Here is an 8,501-nt window from a genome sequence, read left to right as displayed (position 1 = left end):
TCTTCCAAGATGACCCCCTTCCATCTCAAGAGCAAACCATCCTTCCAAATCCCATTCCTACTCTACTTCCTAAGCAAGATCATGATGCCTCTTCCACCTTTTCAAATGATCCTATTCAAAATGAAGAGTCAAACACCCTTCCTACTCTATCCAATGGTCCTCTTCCATGTCAAGATCAAAGTATCCCTTCACATCCTTGTCATAATCCTCCATATTCAGCTCAAGGATCCATCATGCCTACAAATCCCCTTCGTGATCCTATCATTCCTTACATTCCACCTCCATCTCATAATGGACTCATGCCTTCTTTCCAAAGAAAAGTGTATCCTACATGTCAAAATATTAATAAAGGCAAAGGGGTAGATCTCCACAAGAAAGAACCCCTCCATATTAAAGAAAATGTTAAAGTTCATGGCCTCAGGGAAATTTCTCAAGATGTTGGTATCTCTCATAAATCCTACATTTCTCCAATTAAATCCAAATATGTGCTTTCTCCATCATCGCTTCCATCCATTCTAGGTCCCTATATCCCTCCATCCCTTATGCGGGATCAACAAAGGCACACGTCTTCGAGTACCTTCCATCCATCTAAAAGACCTCCATATAATTCCTATCTACCCACGTATCTCCCTCCAAGCAATTTGGATACCAAGCATAAAAGTCATAAGTCAAGTAATCCACATGTATTCAAGGATCAACATGTCCCATCTAATCGACATGTCAAAACAAAGAAAAATATGATCCAAAAAGAAAAAGAAAAATACAAAATGCCACAAAGGCCCACAAAGAAAGAAGAAAAGTCAAAAGTTATATGGGTTCCTAAGGCACTTGTACAAGCAATGCACTCTAATGAACTACAAAAGCATGAAAAATCAAAAACCATGTGGATCCCTAAGCGGGTACTTGAAGCACAAAAGTCTAAAGAAAAATCAAAATTGGCATCCAAAATTGTTGTTCCTCCATCCAAAACTTCCGAGTCTATTCCTCCATCACCTCCTTCATCCATTTTGGGTTCTTATTCCCCAAAATCTGTAACCTTTGCTCCATCCAAATCTCAAAATCAGAGATTCAATTCTCTTCCATATGTCCACCATCCCTCAAGGCATGTGCCAATGTTGATCTTTCCAGCATTTCCATCTAGCCATACACAATTCTTCCAACATCCCATCCATTATCCAACACCTCTTTTTCACCCTTCCATCCTTCTTATCCAATGCTTTGCATAAATCCTTGCCCTAGTTTCATTTCATTACCCTTCCAACATCTTTGAGCGTACCTTCATAGCCATGGTCTATTGCAACTCATATTCTAAGGGTACCATCCAAAGTAATGAGATGTTGGGGTCCTTCTTGCATCCCCTATCATGCCTCTATTATCTTCCAAAAAAGAAAAAAAAATGATGAAAAAATAAAAATCAAAAAATCAAAAAAAAAAAGAAAAAGTAAAGAGAAATAAATTCGTCCTTGTGTGAAAACCACTTCTTGTGGCGCCTTGGGCAAGTACCATGATGAAAACCTGACAAATAGGCGTCATACGTAATCCATTATCCTTTTGCACTTTACACTAGGGGCAAGTTCCATCCATGTACATCCATCTATTATCCTTCTTCCTCCATTATCGTTCATCCTCCATTATCCCTCATTCGTTCTATCTACATTCATATCCCTTTTTCACCTTTGATCTTGACAAGGTTAAGGATCCTTGCAAGCTTCATGTGTCCTATCTATTACACTTGATCCAGACCCTTTAGCTCCTATCCATTGATCGCTTACATCCTTCATTACCACCTTTGATCTTGATTATCCTATTTGTCCCTTATCCAAATCTATCCCTTGATCTTGATCAACACTATGGACAAAATCCAAAAAACATGCTTTCCACAAACCTCTTGACATGGCCACTTCTTTAGACCATATGGCTTTGTTATGCTATATCCTTGCTTCACTGTGCTATATCCTTGCTTTACATTGCTAAAATCCTTGGTTTACATTGCTATATCTAGACCCTGTGCTTGGATTAACGTTGTGAGATAGTCCTTGAAAGCGTCCACCATTATTTTCTTATCCATTCATGAACTCAAAATCCCTTTTTCCTTGCTAGACACTAGGGGCAAACTTAAAAAATCTTAAAAAAATCATAAAATGTCTTGAAGAAATCCTAAAAAATCAGAAAATGTCATGAAGAAATCCTAAAAATCAGAAAATGTCTTGAAGAAATCCTAAAAATCATAAAATGTCCTGAAGAAATTCAAAAAAAATCCTATGTCCTAGTCTTAGGTAATCGACAAGAGCACATTACATGTCCTAAGCAATACCCACCAAGTCATCTTTACGTCAATGATACCCAGTCATCCAATCTAAGTCAGTCACCTATCTCCTAACTATTGAAGAGTTTTATCATTGAGTACACAAGAAAAACATTATTGAAAACAATCACTAAACAGTTTGAAATATGCATGGAAATTTTCTTTGTGTGTTGTCTTTTATATTGGTTTTCAATTATTATCCCTCTGAGTAACTCGAGGAAGTCTATTGTGACTGAGAGGAGCAAGGATTGGGGGCATAATATTTTCTTGTTTTCTGCTTGTAGGAATGATCCCAATGATCTGGAAACATCTAAATTATCTGGGTGTCTATGATAAGAGCCTTCACATCAAGGTGAAATCTCCTCACATACCTCGACTCCACTTATTTGAATGCTACAGGGAGGTTCCCATCATTTCTTTGTCTGTTTTGAGGGAATTTCTTTATTGTGCAATCTGGGTCCATGCGTAATCTGTCCAAGGATATGAACAAAAAAAGGGTCATTGCGGACAAGATAATTAATATTGCATATGCAAAGAAAAGAACTCTATTCTGCCTGCCATAATTGTAAAACTCTCAATGATGAAAATTAAGCTTTTCAAAGTCTAGTGACTAGGTTTAGGTTGCATCTCGTTTTGCATCTCAATCCTGCATTTCGTTCTACATTTTGTAAATTTAGAGTGATTTCAGTATGGTAGCAATGATCTCATTATCTTTTGAAAGAGAGTTGGAAGCTTCATCATTTCTTAGCTAAGTGGTCTCTTTTCATCATTTCTCCGATCGAGTACTTGTGTTTTGAGATGTTTAGCTACATACATAAACATTTAATATAGATTCACACATTCACTATCATCCATTTGCATTCATCTTATTGCATAGAAAAATGAAAAAAAAATTGCATTACTCATTCTCATTACTCATGCACATCCATTTATTTGCATAAACAGAAACAAAAATAGACATCTATAATCATTTGCATTACATACATCCATGTTGAAAAGAAATGCATGCATATAGAATAAAGCATATAGAACAACATCTCATAATCAATCAACACAAGCACGATGAAATCAAATCAAGAGCTCGTAAATCAACTGTCTTGAGTCCATTTTCAGGATCGAAATCAAAATCTGATGTCAATTCTCTCATCGAAATTTCATGATGTTGACCACTTAGCTTTTTCATCAAAAACTCATTCTCTTCTTCAATTCACGCTCAATTTCTCGTTAATCAACACTGAATCTCAATTTAATTTCTAAAAAACTTTGCACTCAATTTTTTATCAATCAACCAAATTTTCAAAAATTCCTCTGAATCAATTTGTGCTCAAATCATTATCATCACTCAAAATTGTCTATCATCATGTACCCTCGCTATCTTTCTATTTCGCTCCCAAGGGGGCATACTTTTGACCTTATGACCTCACATTCTTCCATGTCGAGAAAATTTTCAAATCTTCATTGAAAGTCAAGCAAAAATCTTTTTCAACTAAAGAACATTAAATAAGACCTCATCGCTAGGGGCATTTTAACTTCATCGCTTTATATCAAGTTGAGATCTCTCAATCATCTAAATCAAATCAATTTCTAGGGGCATATCAGTTTCATCGCTTCATATCAAACTGATATTTCTCTTTTATCTGAATCAATCTCTTAACGTTAATCAGTTTCATCACTTTTCATCAAGCTGATTATTCGTTTAAACTCAATCAAGGGTTTAAAGAGTATCTTTAATCACACTTCAATCTAAGCAGGTGTTTAGTTTCATTCATTTCTTGATCAAGCTGAATAGTTTATCTTCATCATATCTTGATCAATCAAGTTCAAGATCGATTTTTATCATCACTCACTATGTCTAGATCAATCAAGTTCTAGATCAGTAAGATCCACTTCTTGATCAATCAAGTTCAAGTTCGGTATCTTTTGTTTTCTATCATTTCTAAGTTCAATCAAGTTCGAGAACGGTATCACTTTAATCAGACTTCATTCAGATTTGTCACTTCGAATCAAGCTAAACACCTTGCTTTTCATATAGTTCATGATCAATCAAGTTCAAAACTAGCATCTCCTAGACATCAACTATTCTTTGAACCAACGCGTTGCTCGCACATTAATTCAAAGAGGGGCAAATGTAATACCCTAAAAATGGTCATCTAAACCATGAGCCCCTAATCTCGACAACATCACCAAGGTCCTAACCAAAGGCTATTGAATCAATCTTGAGCACACAATTAATTCTTTAATCATCAAATGTCACATGGCAAAATCAATCACCCAAGATTAATTAAATATTCATTTAATTAATTAAATCATTCCAAGTAAATCATTTTAAACAATTATCTTATTTATTTTAATTAAATATCTCTTGCATATTTAATTAAATAAATCAATTTACCATTAATCATGAAAAAGAGGAAATTATGAGCACAAATCTTCAAAAAAAGGAAACAAATCAAGAAAAAGGAATTGGAAATTATGAGCACAAATTTTCAAAAAAGGAAATACATCAAAAAAGGAATTAATTGACAAAAAAGAATTAAAATTTGAGAAAAGAAATCAATTGGAAACAATCTTGAAAAAAACAAATTAAAAATTGATGAATAATCTCAAATAAAGCAATTAAAACAATTAAATTTTAAAATTGAATGAAATAGATAATAAATCAGTTTTTTCCTGATTTTATCTTAATTTTAGTTCAATTTCCTTTAAATCATTTTTTTTCTTGATTTTATCTTAATTTTAGTTCAATTTCCTTTAAAACTGAGAAAAGCATCCAATCACATCAATTCACCTGGATTGTGCTTCCTCTTGGAAAATCTTGACCGCTCATCATCATTTGATCTTAGCCGTTGGTTTCTTTCTGAATTTTCTATAAATTTAGGCTCATCTCTCATTCAAAGGAGGCTGGAGAATGTATTGTTATTATACTGTTTTTGCTCTAGGATTTCATTGATAATTGCATATTAATTATTTCACATTGATTAAATCATTTAGCTTAATATTGCAAAAATCTTGTTAGATTAATATTGCATCCATCTAGCATTCATCATGTTCATATAGATAAAATCCTTCGTCTTGATGTTGTCTAGTCACCGGTATTGCTTATAATCTGAGAGCAATCTTATACCCGCATCTTTTAGAAGGCAATGGGTCGATTTGTTATGGTTTACTATTCATTGATTATATCTGATTAACCATGCATGTAATGACTTGATTGAAGTGTTGTGCTTACAGATACAGGTTCACTTTTCACACACACACAAGGGAGTTGAGAGGTCTAGAGGGGAGAGATAGGTACTGAGGTTTAAGGAGGGCTGAGGGGATAGAGAAGTAAACATGAAGGGAACGAGAGACTTGGGGATAAAGGACATAGAGGGAAAAGGAGGTAAAAGGCCATAAGGAGGATGAGGGGGATACAAAGGTAAACATTAAGGGAACAAGATACTTGGGCATAAAGGACATAGAGGGGAAGGGAAACCTAAGAGGCTTAGAGGAGAGAGAGAGAGAGAGGTGGGATAAAGGAAATGTAGAGGAGAAGGGAGGTGAGAGGCACAAAGGGGAGAGAGATATGAGATGGGGGTTTAAGGAAGGTCGGGGATGATAGAGAGGTAAGAATGAAGAAAGTGTGGGAGAGACCTAGAGAGAGGAGAGAGTGAGGAAGAAACTGAGGGAAAGAGGTGAGAGAGGGAATTATATGGGTGTAAGGATGGAGAGGGAGATAGCTCGAGGGATAGGGGAATAAGGGAATTATGAGAGCTAGAGAGGGGAGGGACAAAGAAGAGTAGGGATATAATAATGAAGGGAGATAAGAAGTACGGGGAGAGAGAATAAGAGATCTAGTTCATAGAGAGATATGGAGCTACGAGTGAAGGCAGATAAAGGTGGGTAATGGGATATCTATCTAATAGAGGAGGGTAATGGGACATGGATGAATATGGATACCTCAATAGGTGGAGAGAGAGGAGAGAGAGGCCATAATTGAGAGAGGGGAGTGAGATATAAAATGAGAGACAAAGGAACAAAGAGAAAGAGGGAAGGAGGGGTAGATGGTAATTTTTTGAGATACTTAGAGATGGTAAAGATAGATATAGGTAAGGGGGAGAGTTCACAAAGAAAGAAAGAGGGGCAAGTACTTGTAGGGTGAGAATTGGAGAGGGAGAGAGAAATATACAAAAGGGAAATAGAGATGATTTACTTAGAGCCTAAGGAGGGATTGATAAGAGACACAATAGGTACAGATAGATATAAAAGGGGAGAGAGATAGCTAATGGGACATTGTTTCAACTAAACATTGTTTCTATGTACACATGTGGTTCTCTCCCTATTTGGCATGTACCAAATGTGGAATATGGACCACATTTGGCACTCTACCTATTTGGCGCGCACCAAATGTGGAATATGGACCACATTTGGTGCGCGCCAAATGGGAAAACCCATTGATCACATTTGGTGCATGCCAAATAGGGAGAGCGCCATATTTGGCATGCGCCAAATGACCCGCTTTGGGAAACACCAAACCTATGGGTTGGATTTGCCTTGGGCATCCAACCCAAAGGTTTGGATGACCATTTCAGGCTAGAGATGTGTTTTTATCAAAACATTGAAAATTTTGACATATTTTTGGTCATGCTCTCAGTTAGGTTTACACGTGTTTCAATGAAGTTAAAAAAAATATTGTGGTAAACTTGAGCTCCCTCTTAGCTATCCAACAATGTAATTTATTTCAAATTTTGATTTCATTAAGTCTTTCATGTATAATTTATTTTGTTAGTGTGTCCATTTTTTGTCAAAAACCAACATGCACTATTTTGGGTATAGATTTTTACATGTTCATCAGCTTTTAAAAAAAATTACATTTTTAGAAACTAGACTCCATTCTACACAATTGAAAAAGAAAAAGTTTTGATTTTTGATTAGTTTTCAATGATTTTAGTGGGGAGCACGCTCAAATTTTTGTTTTTCAGGACGTGTCCACTTCGAAAATTAGTAAAAAATCATATACTCATCAAAAAATTAGCTGAAAAATCTGGCATAAACTGCAAGGTGTTAGCTAATTTCTCACTAAAGCAATTTTAAAAATTAAAAAAAAAAAAGTTAACATTTGAAGAGGGCCACAACAGACGCTATGTTATGTTTTTTGCATAAAAATAGGACCACTTTTTGTGGCCCCCCTTTTTCAAGCCCTTAATATCCACCATTTTCAAAATAAATTAGTAGTTTAGAAAGTAGACTCAAAGCACTCTGACTCTTGTTCTTGTTGCATCTTCAAATTTGGAGTGTAATTATGTTCAATTTATCATTGAAGTTCAGACTTTGCTAATTTCAGAAAAAAAAAAAGTGGCATCTTAAGACCCCCTTTTGGTACCACAACTTGGTGCATATACCCTTCTTCCCTTTTCAAGTGCATGGCGGGCTTATAAACCCACCATACACTTTGATGTTATTACATATGTCTTGATTGGAGCACGAAAGCATGTTTGGGATCTATGTGATTTCATGGATGGAAGTGATGATGTAGTTTCATCATTTTGGCTCCTAACAAGTTGATTTTTTAGTCTCTTGATAGATCTTCAACAAGTGGGAGAATGTTGGGATCAAGGTGTCTCAACTTTAGTGTCCTAGCATGTTGAATTATATATTTAATTCTTTCCTAATTGATTTATCTCAAGTTATAAACTTCCTATGTTGTCATTCACTTTATGGACCTCTTGGTGAGGTGGCATATTCCTTATTTTCTAGCAAGTTGGCACCCACTTGGAAGATGCTATGTTGGAGTGGAAATTATTTTGGTAATTTCCTATGTTGACTAAAGAGTCTTGGTTGTTTTTACTTCTATTATGTATCAGAGTTGTATTTTAAGCTATTGGCATTTATGGTGGAGTTCACTTTTGACAAGTGGTGTGAGGTAAGGAAGGTGCATATTCATAGTCATATTAACTTCTATGTTGTACTTACATTGTATTTGGAAAGATAACCGTTACATGGATTAGATAGGTGTATTTGCCTTGGAAGTTGCTATGAGCAACGTGTCATGGGATTAGAAATATGTTGTTTATGACACAACTTACCTCTTAGGCGTTGAAGATGGTTTTTGAAACCATGGGCCCCCACCTCTTTGTGTTGAGCTCTATTTATATGTTGATGCCTTAGCTCATTTAGAGAGGAGATAAGTACATTTCACAGACGCCGCATTGTCAGA

Source organism: Cryptomeria japonica, chromosome 7 (assembly GCF_030272615.1).
Source record: "Cryptomeria japonica chromosome 7, Sugi_1.0, whole genome shotgun sequence".
Taxonomy (NCBI): domain Eukaryota; kingdom Viridiplantae; phylum Streptophyta; class Pinopsida; order Cupressales; family Cupressaceae; genus Cryptomeria; species Cryptomeria japonica.
The sequence above is the reverse complement of the archived record's forward strand: the minus strand, read 5'-3'. Positions refer to the sequence as shown.